The 18,858-nt window shown below is 40.4% G+C and overlaps 2 long non-coding RNA genes across 3 annotated transcripts in view; both read left to right on the forward strand.

The window, feature by feature from the left end:
• The window catches only part of LOC145449027 (uncharacterized), a 374,781-nt gene that overhangs the window by 293,519 nt on the left and 62,404 nt on the right, over nucleotides 1–18,858 (forward strand). The window lies entirely within an intron of this gene.
• Nucleotides 1–18,858, forward strand: part of LOC145448778 (uncharacterized) — a 75,870-nt gene that overhangs the window by 55,408 nt on the left and 1,604 nt on the right. The window contains exons 1-3 of one of the 2 annotated variants that reach the window (XR_013918022.1): nucleotides 12,557–12,950; nucleotides 16,577–16,747; nucleotides 16,816–16,895. This is a non-coding gene — a long non-coding RNA (uncharacterized LOC145448778). Of the gene's footprint in view, nucleotides 1–12,556; nucleotides 12,951–16,576; nucleotides 16,748–16,815; nucleotides 16,896–18,858 lie in introns of those variants that run through there. The other variant, XR_013918021.1, reaches the window with a different exon arrangement.

The raw sequence follows: 18,858 nt of genomic DNA on the forward strand, positions 1-18,858 counted from the left end.
CTCATCGCATAATAACTTCCCTCACGTCACGCTCTTTTTGACGATATATCAAAAACACCAGTACGAAATACCGATTATGAAGTAGCTTCGTATATCTCCGAAGTTACAACGAAACGCCGATTCTCGAGTCGTCGGACTTGGTCGAGTCATGCGCAATGCAAATTAGAATCTTTTCATAAGAAGGTTGCCGACCACCATCTTGAAATATACATATAAATGTAGGGTAGGGCTGTTCAAAAATTACTTTTTCTTCTGGATTCCTGCCATCCACTTATTAAATCGTCAGGTTACCCTAAAAAACGCTGCACACCAAATTTGGTTCAACTCTAACAAGTATAGGACTCCGCAGATCCAATTAAAAATTTTAATTTATTAGGGAAAATTGAAAAAAAAAAATTGCCAACCCGATCAAATTATTGAACTGTCTTCAAAGACGATGCAAAACAAATTTGACTCAATTCCGACCAGTAGAAGCGGAGTTATGTGAGTTTTTCGTTGATAATTCTCGGATTATCCACCGATCAAGAATAGTTGCCATATTTGCTCTATTATAGAAATGGACGGTTTGGCTATATTGGATTGAGGAATAAGCAATCACTAGCAGCCAATATTTCATAAAAATTACAGAATTTTCGAAAAGGGGTTTCCGAGCCATAAAACCCCCTGGATGCACCATTGTCTTGACCTCGCATAGACGTTTTTCAGCTACCATAAGAACATTCATTCTGGTGGTCGCCGTGAAAAGTTATAAAAAATGACAGAAATATTGATGAATAAGATACGAATAGTTTGGCAAATTGCTAAGTTATAAAATATACGTAACGTCTCTTCAAAAGAGCCTTAGATGATTTGCGATATATAGGTTTCCGACCCCTACCGACTATTGGTACGGACACATTCAGCTGAAGGTATTTATTCAGCCGCGAAACATTGTAATCATGGCGGTGTTGGGATGACTCGAGTCACCTTCTTCGTATGACTTAACACGAGTCACTTCGCAGAAATTACTTGAGTGGACTCGACGCTTCAAAATGCAGATTGACTCGTGAGTCGGAAAATATCTACGAGTCAATTTCAAGTCGTCAAGTAATCGATTTCGACTATATCGCTGTATTTTGTGTAAGTTCGGATTGCTATCTAATCACCTAATTGTGCGTTTTACCGAGCCTCCATTGTTATATCACAAATAAATTGATCACAAACGCATTGATCGGAGCTTACAGCTTACGTTGTCTTAAACTTGTTCCCCTTAACCCAGTGTTTCTTAACCTTTTTCATACCGTTACCGCTAAGAAGAAAATGACAGGATGGAACTAGGGTTGAATTATCCGGATAACGGTTAACCGGTTAACCGGTTAACCGCAGGTATTTTCACTATCTGATAGCCGGATATTTTTCTGCCGGTTATCCGGATAAAAAAGAATCGTTGCTAATGCATTTTACACGTTTTAGTAAGCTTCAATAAGTCGTATTCAGTGTTGGCGCGGCCGATTAACGAGAAGCGTGTTGCCAATTAGCGAGATGCATCCGTACACATTGCACAATGTAATGTGACGCGATCTCCTGCTGAGAAGATCGTTAAATTAGGTCATTGATTGCCGCGCGCTCGGCTATCGTCTCTGGCCTGATTTATCGCGTCTTCAACAAGCCGATAGTTCCACTGGATTGAAGAATCGCATCTGCAATAGGCCATGTGCAGTGTACACACTATTCCATCGCTGGCCTGCACAATCGCTTCTCCATTGGCTTGGTGCTCACGATATTATCGTTGACCTACACTATCGCATCTGCAATAGGCCTACGAACGATATAATCGCTGGCCTAACCATCTCGGACCCAGCATGCATTGGCTCCTATTTCTCGATGGCTTGTTGACGATATGCCGTTAAGTGTATTCTAATTAGTGATTCTGAGAGTGACACCGCGAAACTGAATGACATCGAATGTTCGCTAAAATGTGCGTGCGTGCAAGCGTAATTGATTTCCGCTGATGATTAATTCGAAAAAAATAAATCGAAACCCCCTGATTTTATTTCAATCCCCCTACATTTTCGGCAGGCTGCGTGCCTGATCACGTGAATTAGAGCGAGGTATCATGTCGGCATCAGACATGGGGTGATTACTTCATGAATGTAATCGATTGCGATTACGATTACTTCTGAATCACGCGATTACGATTACGATTACGATTACAGCAAAATCAGGAAGTAATCGATTACGATTACGATTACATTGAAAAAGTAATCACGATTACTCACGATTACATTTATTTTGCTTCTTAGAACCAATCTTAGAAGATATTTGTAAGGCAATATGAGGATTGTGACAGAAGGCCTAAAATTTGATAACAGCTTTTTTATAGATGGTATGTCATTTTCTTGTTACGTCATAATGGGTCCATTGTCCAATTTAGAGGATGATTTATCGCATCCACCGATTCGCATTCTTGTCACGTCCGTTACTGCCGCACCCCAAACTCCCCAATCGGGTGGGGAACGAGCTCAACGGGGACTAGAAAGCAGGGATGGTGCGAGCCCCTGAAAGGTTCAGATTCGTGTGAACGCGAACCTTTTTGAAAGGTTCTGTGTAAACGCGTCCGTGAACCTTACGACGTCAGGTGTCGTTATATTGGTAATTCCAACTCTACATATCAGTGAAGCGATATATAAATGTACTGTACGTAAACGATACCTAGCCACTGGCGTAGCAGCATGTGCTGCCGCCCCTGGCTCTCGCTTAAAATGCCGCCCCCTCAGTAGACCGCAGCAAATTTATTCATAGATTCATGTTCAAGCAATCTTTTCAAAAAATATATTACAAATAATATGCCGCGTCTCAGCCTCACCGTCTCAATGTTAATAACGCCAAAAATAATAAAGACAAGAAATAGCGAACGAATGTATTTCATTTTCGAGTCTTAATTAACACTTGTATAAATTTAAGCCCAATCTGTCAATCTGACAATTATAACCAACTTATACAGTTCCTAGGACCGGTTTACCTTCACAGCTATCTCGGTCTGCTGTACCAAATCGTAACTAGGGCTGGGCACAATGATTCGATTAGCCTACTCCAATCTGATGATTCAAGTCGAGTAGTAAAAGACGATTTTTTTCGAGTACTGAAATTATACGCTCCTCGCCATTGATGTTAATTTATCAACGATAATTATAGTTTCGATACTATTTTCCACTGTGGAAGCCTTGAAACATTAATTGGCCGTATCGCCGCATACATAACATGTAGTGCAAAAGTTATTAAGTTCAGTGGAAATACCACATTTCAGAAGTCATGATCACCCCTCAACATTGTCACAAAATGCAACGAAATCAGTATGGTCGAAAAAATACCAAAGTATCTTTAATGTGATGTATAACAGGCATTATATTCTTTGTGGTGGGATAAAAGGTACATATTTTAACTGTGACATATGGCATTCTGTTTTGACCTCATATAGAGGGATATTGGAATACTCGACTCGACTCGACTCGACTCGAAGCATATTATTATTAATAAGTGATTCAGAATCGAATCACTCAGGTACTCGATTTTGCCAAACCCCAATCGTAACCCAAAGTATAGATCACTAACCTACGGATAGGTGGGCAACTTAGTTGTCACACTTGAATACCCACTACCCAGACACTACTGATGAGACAGTTAAAAGCAGCATAATTGGTCATGGTCATCCTATAGTTGACCAGGCCCTCCGTGCGGTCAAATTTAACAATACTGATCGTAATCGAAAGCTATCGTTGCCCTGATTCCGGAAATACAATTTAAATCCTGGTTTGAAAATCGGCAATTTTCCGAATAATCGCTCGATATAATTTCCATTATCATGGTCGATTGGTCATTGTGTTCCGATTGTTAGGAGTGGTTCCATTGTCATGTTAACATATTCCAAATCAGCTCGACACTAGCTTTCGATTGAGACCAGTCTGATTAAGCTCCCGGGACGCCAGCTATATAGGACTACCAATTACGCTGCTTTTAGCCGGCTGTGTAGTGTACACTGTGCACTAGGGCTCTTCAAAAATGACTTTTTTTCTCCAATCGCACTGGCTACTTGATAAAATTGTTAGGTTGCTTAATTTAAGCCTACACACCAAATTTGGTACAATTCCAACCAGTAGCCGCATTGCTACAGGAGAAGAAAGTTTCTATTCATTATATAAAAATAAATAACAAAAAATTTGAAAATTTTCTGTTCACCCCATGAAAGTGTTAGGTTGTCTATAGAAACGATGTTCACCAAATTTTGTTAAATTCCAGACAGTGGAAGCGGAGTTATTGCCGTCGAAAAATTTGGATTTGAATAAAATAGTATTGACGGTGGGGACCACTATAATACATAATTAAAGAATTGGTGTGCACTGTGCACTGTACAGCCTCATTTTGCCGCCCCCTTGGAGCCTGCCGCCCCTGGCGCAGAGCCAGAACAGCCAGGTGGCTGCTACGCCACTGTACCTAGCGACGACTCAGGCCACATTATGCCACAATACTGATAAGTACATGCTGACTTTTTAAACGTCACAAAATGTATGGACTGAAGCTATCAAATGCTATAATAATCCCATAAAAATTATATCTTCCGTCGCTTTGCCGAGAATTTTTATGGGGACTTGCAAGGGAATATAAGCTGTACGTCTTAACGGACGAGGTCAGACCGGAAAATGTATTCGGTGTCTGACTATTGCGACATTGATAGTGAGCAAAGTCTAAAAACTGGTTTCTATTACTTGCTACCGATATCACCAAATAAACAAGTTATACAGTAGCCAACACCCTAATCGCACAGATTTGTTTTTTGTGATACAATAAACATACTAAATCAAGATGGAGACCGTACGCCTGCTGGATTTTTTACATTAGACAACGACGTATTCTTTATATCGATTTCAATATTGGTTGAATAAGCATAATTTGCTGACTACCAACATGTACTGTATTTCGTTCGTGATGTTGTGTGATTGTGGGACAAGCTCACGGCATAAATTTAATAAATATTCACAATAGGAAAGCTTATTTTTCGAAAAAACCATTGTAACAAAGCAGGGAAAATTTTAGAGATTGGCAAGTTGTATGATCGTTTAGTGTTGATTTTTTTTATACTGCCAGCGTCTTGCATAGAGTGCATGGCCTGAAGTTGAAATGCAAAGAATTATAACCAAAGATGTAATAATGACGTGGAAAATTGTGCTGCATGAAAAGGGATCACGGTGCAGAACCTATGAGGGTTCGTTTGTGAACGTGAACCTCTAGATTTCTGAGGTTCACACACAATACGCGAACGTGAACCACACGTTCACATCATCCCTACTAAAAAGTATTTCGTAGATCAACATAAACTATAAAGTATTTTGGAGATATTATTTAATTACCTTGAAAATTTTCTTCGAGGTTCTCGATTTAATGTCTCTATAGTTAGCTACATTTTGAAATGCATAGGTCTCCCCACAAGAAAAAGCACGCGTGGTCCATTTGAATAGACATTTCGGTGCTTGTCATTACCGCGCCACGACACTCCAAAAGACATATGCAGTTTCGACCAGCATGCGACTTCACGAAGTGTGCTACCAACGAAAGACCTAGGCCGAAACTTTAGGTAGGTGTCCATTGTCAATGCCCACGCTGGATGAGAGTGACCAATAGTCCTGTCCTTCCAATCGGAGCCCCACAATACAAATGCCACCCGAGACCTCCACGGAGGAATGAAGACATGGCAATTTGTGTGTGCGTCTCACGAAATTTTTAGTCTGATACGTTTAAGCGACTATACAATATCTTTTGATTATATAACAGACGGGAGGTAACGAAACTACATACAATAAAGTAATTATAACAACATATAAAATGTTATAAGTATGAATTACGTGCTTCCAGCTCTATCGGTAAATGTGACCATCGGGGACTGAGAGAGGATTATAAATGAATAGAAATATAATGCAATTACCAATATTACTGAAGAGATTCAGTCATCAACCTGAAAATTAACCACCCTATCGGGCCCAAGACCAAAGTTTGTGTTGGGGAAGAATTGCTGTTATGGTCTTGATTCTATCTACAACCCACGCTAACTAGTTGTATAAGGGGATGGCAATGGCGGCAGTTTCCAATGTTAAGTAAACAGTTGCGAAATAGCGATTGGCGCCCGTTTTAAGTACAGTCGTATGAGTAAAAGATAAAGTGAACATAAAATTCTGCCTTCCACTTAATACAGACACAGGAAGCCGACGGCACGAGAAACGTCAAAGAATGGCTCGGTCATGATAAATATATCAGCAGCTGTTGGTTAATCCTTCTTTGTGGAAATCATAATGTTTCATTTGACGAGTACAAAATTTCAAATCTTTGTCCGGTGTAATTACGGCCTACCGCTCGCCAAGCAACAACGGTCCAACTGCGTTTTTAACTAAGCATAACCAAACATCAGTACATGAGTTACTATTTGCAACTAGGCAGAGTGGTGATTATTATCCTGCAGCGAGGTAGTGGCTTCTGGAGTGTATTGACAACCTGATATACAGTATGGCTGAGTGTTCCTACAAATTGCAAATACACTACAATGTACATCGAGTATCGACTTACTAAGTGTAGAGTGGATACTTCTTACGCAATGACGGGCAAAGCTAATACTTCTGACGTAATAATGAGCAGTGGCATTTGAAGATCAGATGTTGATGTTATCAATAAACCTGGTATAATATCTCCTTCTTGTTCACGAATGTTCAGTTTATGTCATAATCCTCGTGCTAATCAAAAGTAATCGCTATTTAACAAAGAAATCGATTAGATATGTCAAGTAGTCGATTACGATTACGATTACTTTGGATTTTTTTCGAATGTAATCGATTGCGATTACGAATACTACAAAATGCTGTAATCGTCGTAATCGATTACGATTACTAATCGCGATTACCCCATGTCTGGTCGGCATCAATTCCAGTATCAGCTAGTCGTCCTTCTAGTACTCCTGCCTAACCTAAACATAAGGATGGTCAAAAGGATGTAAAGCCGTTGAAGTTTCCGGCGTACGACCGGCCAACCTTTTGACTCTCTACGAAGCGCTGCTTTCTATTCAGCCCCCTTCTGTGGAAGCTGAAAAGGCATTCAATGAACGTGGACTCTTTGTTACAAAATTCCGGTCCTGGCTACAGGATCTCACAATTGATGCATCTGTGCTTTATAAAGAGGGCATTGCAGAAGCAGTGAACATTAAATTTGCGTGGTTTTACTCGTATTCGCTCATACTGCGCGCGTAGGTATAGGTACTCTACAATAACACTGTGTAATGATTTTGCGATCCGTTTTACATGCAGACCTAATGAAATCGATTGTCTCACTTAGCAGTTGTTATCCGGTTAACCGGATAGATAAATTCCCAAATATCCGGATATATCCGTTATCCGGATAGTGAAAATTATTGATATCCGAACTAACCCTAGATGGAACTACCCCTTTTCAAAAAATAACCGCCTACACTCAATTAATTGTAAAACAACACAAAGTGACGTCATAATTTACACTGAAATGACTGTTAAAATAAGAAGTCAGTGGGAAGGCTGATGCTGGTTTTGTGTTATCAAGTGGTCACATCTAGGCAAAGGGGAGCATAATAGACAGCATCTCATGCAATTGTCAATCGCAAACTTATTTCGATATTTCGTTTTGATAAATACCATTGCAGAAAATCCTATTTCACAGCAAGAGTTGAAGGAAATTTAATCAGAAAGTTCAGTGCTATTATGACGAAGATTGGTTATTCATATTGAAGGCGAACCCAATAGGTTCCAATGTCTTCCCATCGTTTCTTTGAAGGCATTTTGATGATGGCAGACTTAATTTTTCGGACTAGACTAGACCACTACACTTTTCAATACTAACAACTATATTTCTACGATGTTGTTACTGCATTATAGGTGTAAAGCTGAACTTAGACGCCCCTTGTAGTTTTTCAATTTGCCATCATGCGTAACAATACACGACCTGCACTACTGCATAATAAATTGGACTCACCTAGCAATATACTAAACTACATTCGACCCTGTTATTCATAATCACTATTGGTTATGGTTACTATGATATCACAGCAGGCATGGTGTGTTAAGGGAAACTGAATATATAGCCTACAAGCTCGCAAAAATACATGTTTGCCTACATTCATATTTACGTTTGAAAATATTTCAGAGCAGCGTTATAAGTTATTAAGAAATGACAATTTGAATTACCCCCCCCCCCCCCGAAAATTGGTACATCGCCCCTTTGGGGGTAATTACCCCCAGGTTAAGAAACACTGCCTTAACCAATCCTCTTGTATGATTTGAATCGAAAGACCATTGCTCATACGTCTATAATTGTATATTATAGATATGCACTATTCAGGAGGGTAGGGTGTTGCACCATATGATTTTTTTAGCTTCTCGGGTTTCGGATATGTTATCCTGTAATTTAGCTGATGAATTATTAGACTGCGGCTATACCTCTATACTTGTGTAGTTTAGCAACGTTACGTATGCGTGAACGATACAGCGTCTTTTTGGATGTATCAGAAACTCTGTAATATCAAAAAACAGTGACTTTTAAAATCACGACTCATACTTTGAAAATTCAACTTGAGTTGACTTGACTTGTGACTCGAAGGTAGTGACTTGATCCCAACACTGAATCATGGCTGTGCGACTACACAAATTATCAATCAACTCTACAGGTTTAGGATTATTGCAACCCATACCGTAGCAAGAGATTTACGTGGCATGTTTGTGGTGTCGTTTTGTACCCGTAACACGGATTCTGAATCAAGCAGTCCACGAAATAAATGTTGCCATCCCGTGGCATCCCAAGTTGCAATCTCCTATTAATTCACGTTTATATGTCAGGTGATGCGGGTGTCGAGGTATACGCTGAAAATCGATGGCTCACTAGTCCAGCAATGAGATTTCGTAGATACGATTTTGCATCCTGTGTGATTGGAAGTCAAATATTAGTCGCGGGCGGCGTTTCAGATGCAGCCGGCGATTCCTATGTCCGCGAAATTGAGATTTACAATGCTCTGAGCGATGGTTGGACAGTGGTAAGCGGGGTGACATTGTCTCGGAGAGCTTTTGCACTCGTACATGCAAATAACAAGGTATATGCTGTGGGTGGAGTTGAAGAGCGTACCGTGATTTGGAACAATTCAAGTATAGACCAAAACTGGTCGGATTCCGTAGCCGATATACCGCAATTTTCGTCGTATGACAGCTTGGCGCTGAATGGGGCGATTTATGTAGCTGGAAAGACTGAGGATAACAGGATAACAAGTTTTCGCAAGCTCTGTCTGGCGGATCATCAATGGCATGGCCTACGACTTCCCTCGAGTCCTTGGCGTGGGGGAGTACGAATGGTTATCGTCCCTAATCGGCAGTGCGACAATGCAGGAAATGCGAAGCGTTTACGGCTTGCAAGTTGAATTGATTCATATTACCAAGGATATGTTTTTGACATTATTCCTAATATCTTTCGTTGGTACCTTGACGACGTGGCGACATGTTTTCTGCACACGCAGGCAAGCAATCGCTAATCTGTGGATGACTGTAGTATTTGAATAGACATCAACTCAAGATCCACGTTTGCTGCTGCTGCCATTTCAAACATCACATTTACCATCAAGTGTGGTAGTAATTCTTCCTAATGCAATTATTTGGGTAGCTTTAATGATAAGGACTAGTAACATACAAATGAACCCTAAGCATACTTTGAACTTGTAATTTTACCAAAATGTGATGGAATTGGGCTGGTACGGTACTAGATAGGTGTACAGGATCAGGATTTTGGATTATAACCGGACAGGAATCCGGGAACGGAACCGAATTCATATTTTTGGCTCGCAGCCGGATCCGGATCAGGACAGGATTCTAAATTGCTAGAGCATAAAAGTGACTTTCTGTTGTTTACTTCGAAATTTTGTGTAAACTTGGACGCAACTGGCTCCTGCATTGCACCATTATTTCGAAAATTCCTTAATATCAAACTTCAATACATCGCCGAAGTGTGATTAGAAAGATTTCGATGTAAGGGGCAAAATGATCATCAGTCTTGTGGAGGATATTTTTGGATCCGAATTTTTACATTTGTGACGAAAACAGGATCCGAATCCCGGAAAACCGTGATCCGTACATCTTTAGCAGATAGACAACAGCTATAGATCATATTTTCGGAAACATTATGTATCATGACAATAGTGCATTTTACAAGCCCGTAACCGTTGCATGTACCGTGCATTTTAAGATACTTTTAGGGTACAGAGCTTTGATTTAGATTTTAATGATATATTCATTGCGTAATATATTAAATCCGAAGCCTTTCCAGCTGACATCATGGGCAATCGTCAGCGAATACGGAATTTCAAAGACCTGCATCTAGCTACATTGCATGTCACGAAGTATGACGTCACACGAACAAACACGACATGAAATACAGGCTACAGTGAGCGCAAGTATAGTAGCCAATTTTCAGCTTGTGCCAGCAGAAGGAATTTTTGTTCAAGCACTGTTGGTGGATTTTAATATAAGTCGATTCGAGTGCAGACAGGTGGAACATTGTGCGACCTCTCCTCAATATAAAAAAATTATCGTCCCTATAGTGTTTTGCGCAAGTAGCATTTTCAGCTAGATCAGTGGTCCTCAAACTTTTCGAAGAAATTCAGGAAACGGTCCTTAGTCATTTTTTAAAATTGACTCACGGTCCCTCACAATTTCAATACAAAAAAACAGGTTTGATTTATGGTGCCAATGGGACAAGTGTAGCTCATTTTCTGTGATGAGCCCGGTTGCCCGACATTTGAGCATGCGAGAAAATGAAAAACGACTGCTCAGCACACGTCACAACAACATGGGGACACATGAACGTGCGGACAAATGAGCGTGCGGACACATGAGCGTGGGGACACATAGCATGACGATACATTAGCGTGGATATATATCGGCATGGTGCCATATCAGCATGGGGACACCTGAGCATGGAGACACATTAGCGTGGGGATATATCGGCATGGTGACACATCGACATTGGGACATATGAGCATGGAGACACATGAACATGGGGACACATCCACATGGGAACATTTGACAACAATTGCGCATTACGACACTTCAGCTTGTGTCACCTTAGCATACCACAATTGAGCATTATGACCGATGGCGAATTTAGGGGTTTCTTGTTGGGAATATTAGCTCATTTGGAATCCAGCTATTCGTATTATCAGTGCCAGTGCCTCCAATTAGCCAGAATTGACTGGAAAGCGACCTGATTTGGAAGAGTTCATATGTATATGAATACGTGTCCACGGGAGGTCGAGGAATCACTAATTTACAGCATAGTCGAACTCGTTACGGATGAAATGACATATTTATTTCTAGTTACAGAGGCGTGGAAAGTGTAGCTTGTGGCGGCTAAGATCTACCATACTCATAACTTCGTCAACAGCAGGAAGTTTATCTGACACAACCGTTATTTGACATTTACACGCGTAAATTGATGCTAACTCGCTACATTTGGACATCCTCATAACGGAACATAAAAAGTAGATTTGCTGGTAAAAACTCCCGATAATTCAGACAATTATTATCCGTTAACTACGGACACATTCTCGCAATTCTTACTGTTAGATTGTGATACGATAAACAGCATTATTAGTTTATATTCGTGATGCGTTGACTGCCTTTATCCATGACGACGATGACGAAGAAAGCGAAGAAGTGATTTTCCGCTAGATCCATACAAAGCATGGACTCTGATCAATAGTGAGTGGAACCAAAGTTTGCAAATTGAGTGGAATCGGCTGAAATTGATTTAATCCGGAATCGGGAGTTTTTAGAGTGAGACAATATAGTTGATTATCAGTGCAGGTATGCACAGTAGATAAATATCCATGTCACTGATTACCCAGCAAACACCCGATGTCCCATGGATTTACTGGTATGTCCACAATTGTTCCAACTCGTCCCACCTCCCAAGGTTAGTTACTGAGGACTTGCTCAGTTTGTCACAAATTGGACGTCCAGTTATGTAACTCCCGGTGACTTCCAGTGGAAGAAATTTTTAGAATATTCCTATTCCCGTCACCAATGAATATTCCAAAGGATGTCATGGTAGTAAGTCACCTGGATGCCACGTACATGGGAGTTCATCAGGATGCCCCTACTTGGATATCGTTTTCATGGAGTCAAGCTGGCTTGTTCAAAATAAAGACTCTCTCTCTCTCTCTGTGTGTTCAAAATGGCATATTATTATTATTCATCCCCACGTGGGATGCACATGCACATATCGTGGACGAAATCGTAAGACTTATAGGCTATATAGCCATTTATTAGTGTACTGGGTTTTTAAAAATATATCGCATTCGTGCGTTGTATTAATTTAATGAAATTTTTAATAAGCTGAACTATGAAGAGGCATATAGCAGGACCCAAGCGTGCACCTGCACCTTTACAACTGCACAATGCACATCATGGCGAAATACGTGTTCTGAATATGTATCCCAATATAGTGAAATACAAGAACAAATGTGAGCATCAAAGTGAAATTGTGGTGCATGTGGCGGCATCACAACGTGATTCAGTAAGCATGATACGCCATGACCATTCGTAGCACTCAACACGTCAAGTCTGGTATCTCTACAATCGCGGCCCTATTGTGAAAACCAGACAGCCTTCTTCCTTCTCCGTCACGTGATACCTGCTCAGTGCAGCGCGACGGCGCGTGCTTCTGGCATTTGAATCTGAGTTGATGTCTGTGTGACTGATGCGACGAGTTTCTTAAAGATAATGGACGCTGACAAAACAGTTATTAGTCATTGATTAGATTGAGAAGCTGTACGAAGCGAAAGCTGAAGACTTGCTGTCTGTTGTTAGTGTTGTTGATTCAGAAACTCTGCTCGAACCGCTCCAACAGTGAAACAGATTTAAATGGTAAGAGTTCTAATTAATATTGATATAGAATGGTGCGTAAATAGACTTAACTTTCGTATACACTTCTTGTGATCGAAATTTAGATTCTCCTTTTTCGTTGATAGTTTGTGTTCAATATCGATATATGGTAGAACATTCATAGTTTGTTACGCTTCCTTATTTCTTGGAATGCAGATACGCCATACTGTGAAGTGTGAACACGCCGCAATATGATTGAAACGTCATAACACCTATTTGCTGATTCATTCCAATAGCAATGTTTTGCTGGTCGGTAGACTAAATGTTCCTCAAGTTAGTGATAAAAATATCTTATGTATTCGCGAGGTCATACCGTAGTAATTTATAATTTATGTAATAAGGCATTTATATATTGCTTGATCACTGGCTAACTCTATATGGATTGTACTAGTTTGGTTGCGCCTGAGATTGATTGCCGCCATTGTGGATTATTCCCAATTACCAACTCTTGTTGAAAGTATTCTGCTGACTTTTCCTTCGAAAACCTGATAAAATGAGTACATTTACTGAATAGTACGTCCCATATACAACCAATATGAGTAATTTATTATGGACAAGTGCAAGTCATACTTTGGTAGGATAACATGATTGATCATGATCTAGTTCATTGTTAATGACTATGCACCTTTGTAGTACATGATACGCTCTTGCCGTGGCCAAATTCACCCTGTATATAGCCGCACCCGTGTAAATTTTCCAGTACCGATAACGATAAGGCAACTGATGTTAATATACAAGCAAATTGTCTAAACGTGATAGAAGGCATTATTTAGGATTATGATGCATGTGCCGCAATCAAACCCTCAACTCAGAGCAGCGGTTTGGCCTATATCGCCCAGCGAATCTCGGCTATCAAAATGAATTATCGAATTACCATTGATGACGTAATCATATTGTGGGTGATTCACAGCAGACATGGGGTAATCGCGATTAGTAATCGTAATCGATTACGACGATTACAGCATTTCCAAGTAATCGTAATCGCAATCGATTACATTCGAAAAAAATCCAAAGTAATCGTAATCGTAATCGACTACTTCACATATCTAATCGATTTCTTTGTGAAAGAACGATTACTTTTTATTTGTACAATGAATATGACATAACCGAACATTCGTGAACAAGGAAGAGATAATATACCAGGATATTGATGGCGCAAGCGGTTGATTTTCGAACGCCACTACTCATTATTACGTCAGAAGTATTAGCTTTGCTCGTCCTTGCGTAAGAAGTATCAACACGTAGTAAATATATATTCGATGTACATTGTTGTGTGATTGTTAGAACAGTGTAAGCCACGCTGTGTATCAGGTTATCAATAAACTCCAAACGCCACTACCTCGCAGCAATATAATAATCACCACTCTGCCTAGTTTCAAATAGTAACTTATATATTGATATTTGGTTATGCTTATAGTTAAACGCAGCTTGACCGTCGCTGCTTGGCGAGCAGTAGGCCCATCTATGTAGTATACGTATCTATTGTACGTACACCGGACAAAGATTTGAAGTTTTGTACTCGTCAAATAAAACATTACCATGGTTAAAATCAACATCTGCGTTTATATATCATAACCGAGCCGTGTTTGCCGCTTCTCGTAACGGCATAACGGCAGCTTGCAGTATCTGTATTAAGTGGAAGGTAGAATTTTAAGTTCACTTTATCTTATTCTCATATCACTACTTGAAACGGGCGCCAATCGTTATTTCACAATTCTTCACTCGACATTTATACCTGTCGCCATAGCCATCCGCTTATACACCATGTTAGCGTGGGTTGTAGGTACAATCAGGACCAAAACAGAAATTCATCCTCCACTCCAAACGTTGGCATTGGTAAGGTTGTATAACCAAGTTACAATGTTCCGAGTCACAAGTCAATCTCACTTTTATAGTTTTGACTCGAGTCAAGTCGAGTCATTTTCAATTCACCCCCGAGTCAAGTCCGAGTCCAAGTCAGCTGGTATAGGGTCGAGTCCGAATCATATTTTTTTACTCGAGTACGAGTCCAAGTCGTTATGTTCACAGTTCAGTTTTCTGATCAATCCGGTTCAACCCACTTTTTTCAACTCTGCTCTAGTGATATAGAATGGCTCGTATTCATAATATAGTAAATTTCATCAGTTTTCACAGTTTACAGCCCTATTTCCAAGTATGAGGACTGATAGACGAAATACAAATAATGTGGTAACTTTACTATTCTTCGAAGTTACATGGAATGTCTGTCTTGGCCGTTCTAGTCTCGAGTCATATGACTTGGTTCGAGTCATGCAAAATGACTCGAGTTCAAGTCGAGTCAATACAAAAAATGACTCGAGTCAAGTCTAGTCACCAAAAAATCGCGACTAGAGTCGAGTCATGACTCGAGTCATTACAACCCTGGGTATTGGGGCCTCATAGGGGGGTCAGTTTTCAAGTTGATGACTGAATTTCGTCAATAGTAATTGCATTATCTTGCTATTCATTCAGATTGACCGGTAGAGCTGGTGGCAAGTAATTCATAATTATAGCATCTGGTATGTTGTTGTAATTTCATTATTGTATGTTGTTAATTCGTGACCTCCCGTCTTTTATATAATCAAAAGATACTGTAGTCGCCCAAACGTAGCAGACTAAAGGAAAAACTGTCGTGAGACGCACACACAAATTGTCATGTCTGCATTCCTCTGTGAGTGCCCCGGGTGGCATTTGCATTGTTGGGGCTCAGATTGGAAGGACCGGACTATTCGTCACGCCCACAGAGCACGGCTACTAACAATGGACACATACCCAACGTTTTGGCCAAGGTCATTCTTTGGTAGCACACTTTGTGGAGTTGCATGTTGGCCGAAATTGCATACGTCGTTTGGTGTGTCGTGGCGGGGTAATGACCACCACCGAAATGCCTATTCCTATAAATTATGTATGTTTTTTTTCTTGAGGGGGAAAGGTATGCATTTCAAAATCAAGCTATTTAGAGACATTAAATCCCGAAGCTCGAAGAAAATTTTCAAGTTAATTACCCCTCTTCAAAATACGTTGATTTACGAAATACTTCTGAGTCCCCTTAGAGCTCGCTCCCTGTCCTATTGAGGAGTTTGGGGTGTGGCAGTTACGGACCTGGCAAGAATGCAAATCGTTGGGTGCGACGAATAGTCCTGCATAAAGGTGGGCAATGGGTGCATTATGACGTAACAAGCAAATGACGTATGATTTATAAAGAAAGTTGTTATCTCATTAGACCTTTTCATCGCAAGCCTTATTTATATTGTCTTCAAATATCTCTTCTGAAATTAGTTCTAAGAAGCAAAACAAATGTAATCGTGAGTAATCGTGATTACTTTTGACAAGTAATCGTAATCGTAATCGACTACTTCCTGATTTCACTGTAATCGTAATCGTAATCGTAATCGCGGGATTCACAAGTAATCGTAATCGCAATCGATTACATTCGTGATGTAATCACCCCATGTCTGATTCACAGTAGCCGATATTCTCGCCAACAATAACCTGATAACTGATTAGTGTGTAAATGCAGTATAGGCAGCATGCTTGCACCCGCATCGGTTTGTTTTTGTTTCGCATACTGTCAGATGACTTTGATACAACCATTCTGATTTTTTACCTAGATATCAGCAATGTCCGCCATTGGTGATGACCACGTCAAGCAGACTGCACGAAGAATGCATTATAGAGTGTGTAGTGTACCGTCAACATAAGGAAGTACTAGAATACAGCATGGGCTTCAACTCGACAAAAAAGAGCACGGAACAAGTGGTGCCTGTATAATTTCATTTTCTGTAAGTTGAATGGTAGGCCTACCTATCATAAGCGAAAATCAATGTTCAAAATCAGAATCTATTCTCAGGCACCGGATGCGAAATCCATTCATCAACAATGCGAAGTGTGGCGTCAGGCCCCGGCATGAAAGTTGGATAGCAAACGAAGGTAAAATAAATAGCTTCGATACAATTTGCGAAAACCGAAGGTGGTTAAAGAATTTAGGGTTGGTACTCACTACTCAGTCAGTCGTAGCATCATATCATACATTTCTGCTCAAGTTCAAGTAGCAGTAGTGAGCGAGTGCTCAAGTGGAAGTAGAATATTGAGAAAATTGCACGAGCATGGGTAGATTATTAATCTATATAGACCAGGAATGGCCAACCTTTTCGGCTAAAGGGGCACATGCAATTAACGAACGAGTGCGCGGTCCACTAGCCGCGCCAAGCGGGTAAAATTTTCAAAGTTTATAAATAAACTAGGTCAATAATATTATTACTTGGGTATATTGCGGGTCTACTGTATACCGCCCGCTAGGCTCAGTTTGCAAGGATACGACTATTCGACGTCTGGCCACATCGATATCGAAGGTCTTCGATAATATGCGACAATAATTTTGTGCCTAAATTGCATCGTAGACGATCTTTATTCGAGCGCAAACGCGAAAAGACTTTCTCTCGTAATTGCGAATACAGTTAGACCCAATCGGGTAAATTAGGCGTCTTTTTCATTTTCAGTAGGGGGTAGGCTATCAAGCATGAAATCGTGTGACAATTGAACACGCGAAGCGTGAAGAAAAATTTCACTTCTATTTTAGTTTATTGTAATGTACGACGATTTACTGAAAATGTGACTGGGCCCTGGATCTGACAATGCGTCGGAACTGATATTTTAGTCATCAACATCCCAAGTGTCGCAGCCAGACTTGTAATTTTTGGTCGGCGTTGCAAGTTCACAATCTGAGCAATTCATTTTTAATAATATAATAGGAAATTAACCTCGCGGGCCACGTAAAACCCTCTCGCGGGCCACATTTGGCCCGCGGGTTGGCCACCCCTGACATAGACAGGCCCATTCAATAATTTCAGAGCGGGAGCCGGAGCAGTGGTAATAATGCGGCTCTGGAGCTGGAGCTGGAGCTAATGTATGATAGAAGAAAGCGCCGGAGCTGGAGCAGTTTAAATTTACGGCTGCTCCAAAGCCCTGCTTGGTACTCCAGTAGCAGTAGAAGTGATATCCTGAATTTCTGTTGAAACTACAAGCGGAATTAAAAAATTGCGTTGATAAGTCTTCAAGAAATTTTGAGAAGTAAATTTGGTCAAGGTTTCACCATCATCTTGCCACGAAATCGTGACTATTTCTGAATATAGGCAGTCAACGTATATCCATGTTGACTAGCGCGTATCTTTATGTTGAAGATGATCAGCATTGAAACCCAAGCAAAGCATCAAATTTCTAATCAAGTGTGTGTAGAGATCTATAAGGCATGTAAAAGCTGCTTCCAGTACAAGCAGAAAATTGAGTTCGAAAGAAATCTTGTAATTTGTTTCATGAAGTAGATTTGGTCTCGGTCAGGAGTAGCCAACCCGTGGCTCGCAAGAAGGTTTTCAATGGCCCGCGAGTTGATTATCGATTTAAATTGTAATATCAAAAAATAAATTAGGCAGGTAATTTATTGTGAGCTTGCAAGGCACACCGAAAATTTGATTAGCCTCACCGCAAACTTTGGGGTGTTGATGACGAAAATATCAGTTCCGACGCATTGATTTGGCGGCAAAATACAGTTAAAATCAATGAAACAGTAGCTCTTCCAACAATGATGTAAGTCGGTATTTTTCTATGCCACCTATAATTTACTCAACACTGCGGCAAACCTGGGTATGCGTTGAGGTAGACAAAGTATGTAACTGTAAACGCGGACGTTGAAGTTTTCTTCATCGTCTTGGATAGCGATTCAAGTTTCCCCCAAGGCCAGGGATCATTTGAGTCTTTTGTGATGCACTAGTGCGACCACAGACATTGTAATTATATTTTTGTGAAACTATTATCTTCACCATGTAACTTGCATGTTTCAGTTCCGTTTTGGCGTTTGTGCTTCTGTTATTGGTAATTTTTTCATAGAACTCGGAAC

Source organism: Botryllus schlosseri, chromosome 10, assembly GCF_051294905.1.
Source record: "Botryllus schlosseri isolate E-star chromosome 10, Bs_hap1, whole genome shotgun sequence".
Taxonomy (NCBI): Eukaryota; Metazoa; Chordata; class Ascidiacea; order Stolidobranchia; family Styelidae; genus Botryllus; species Botryllus schlosseri.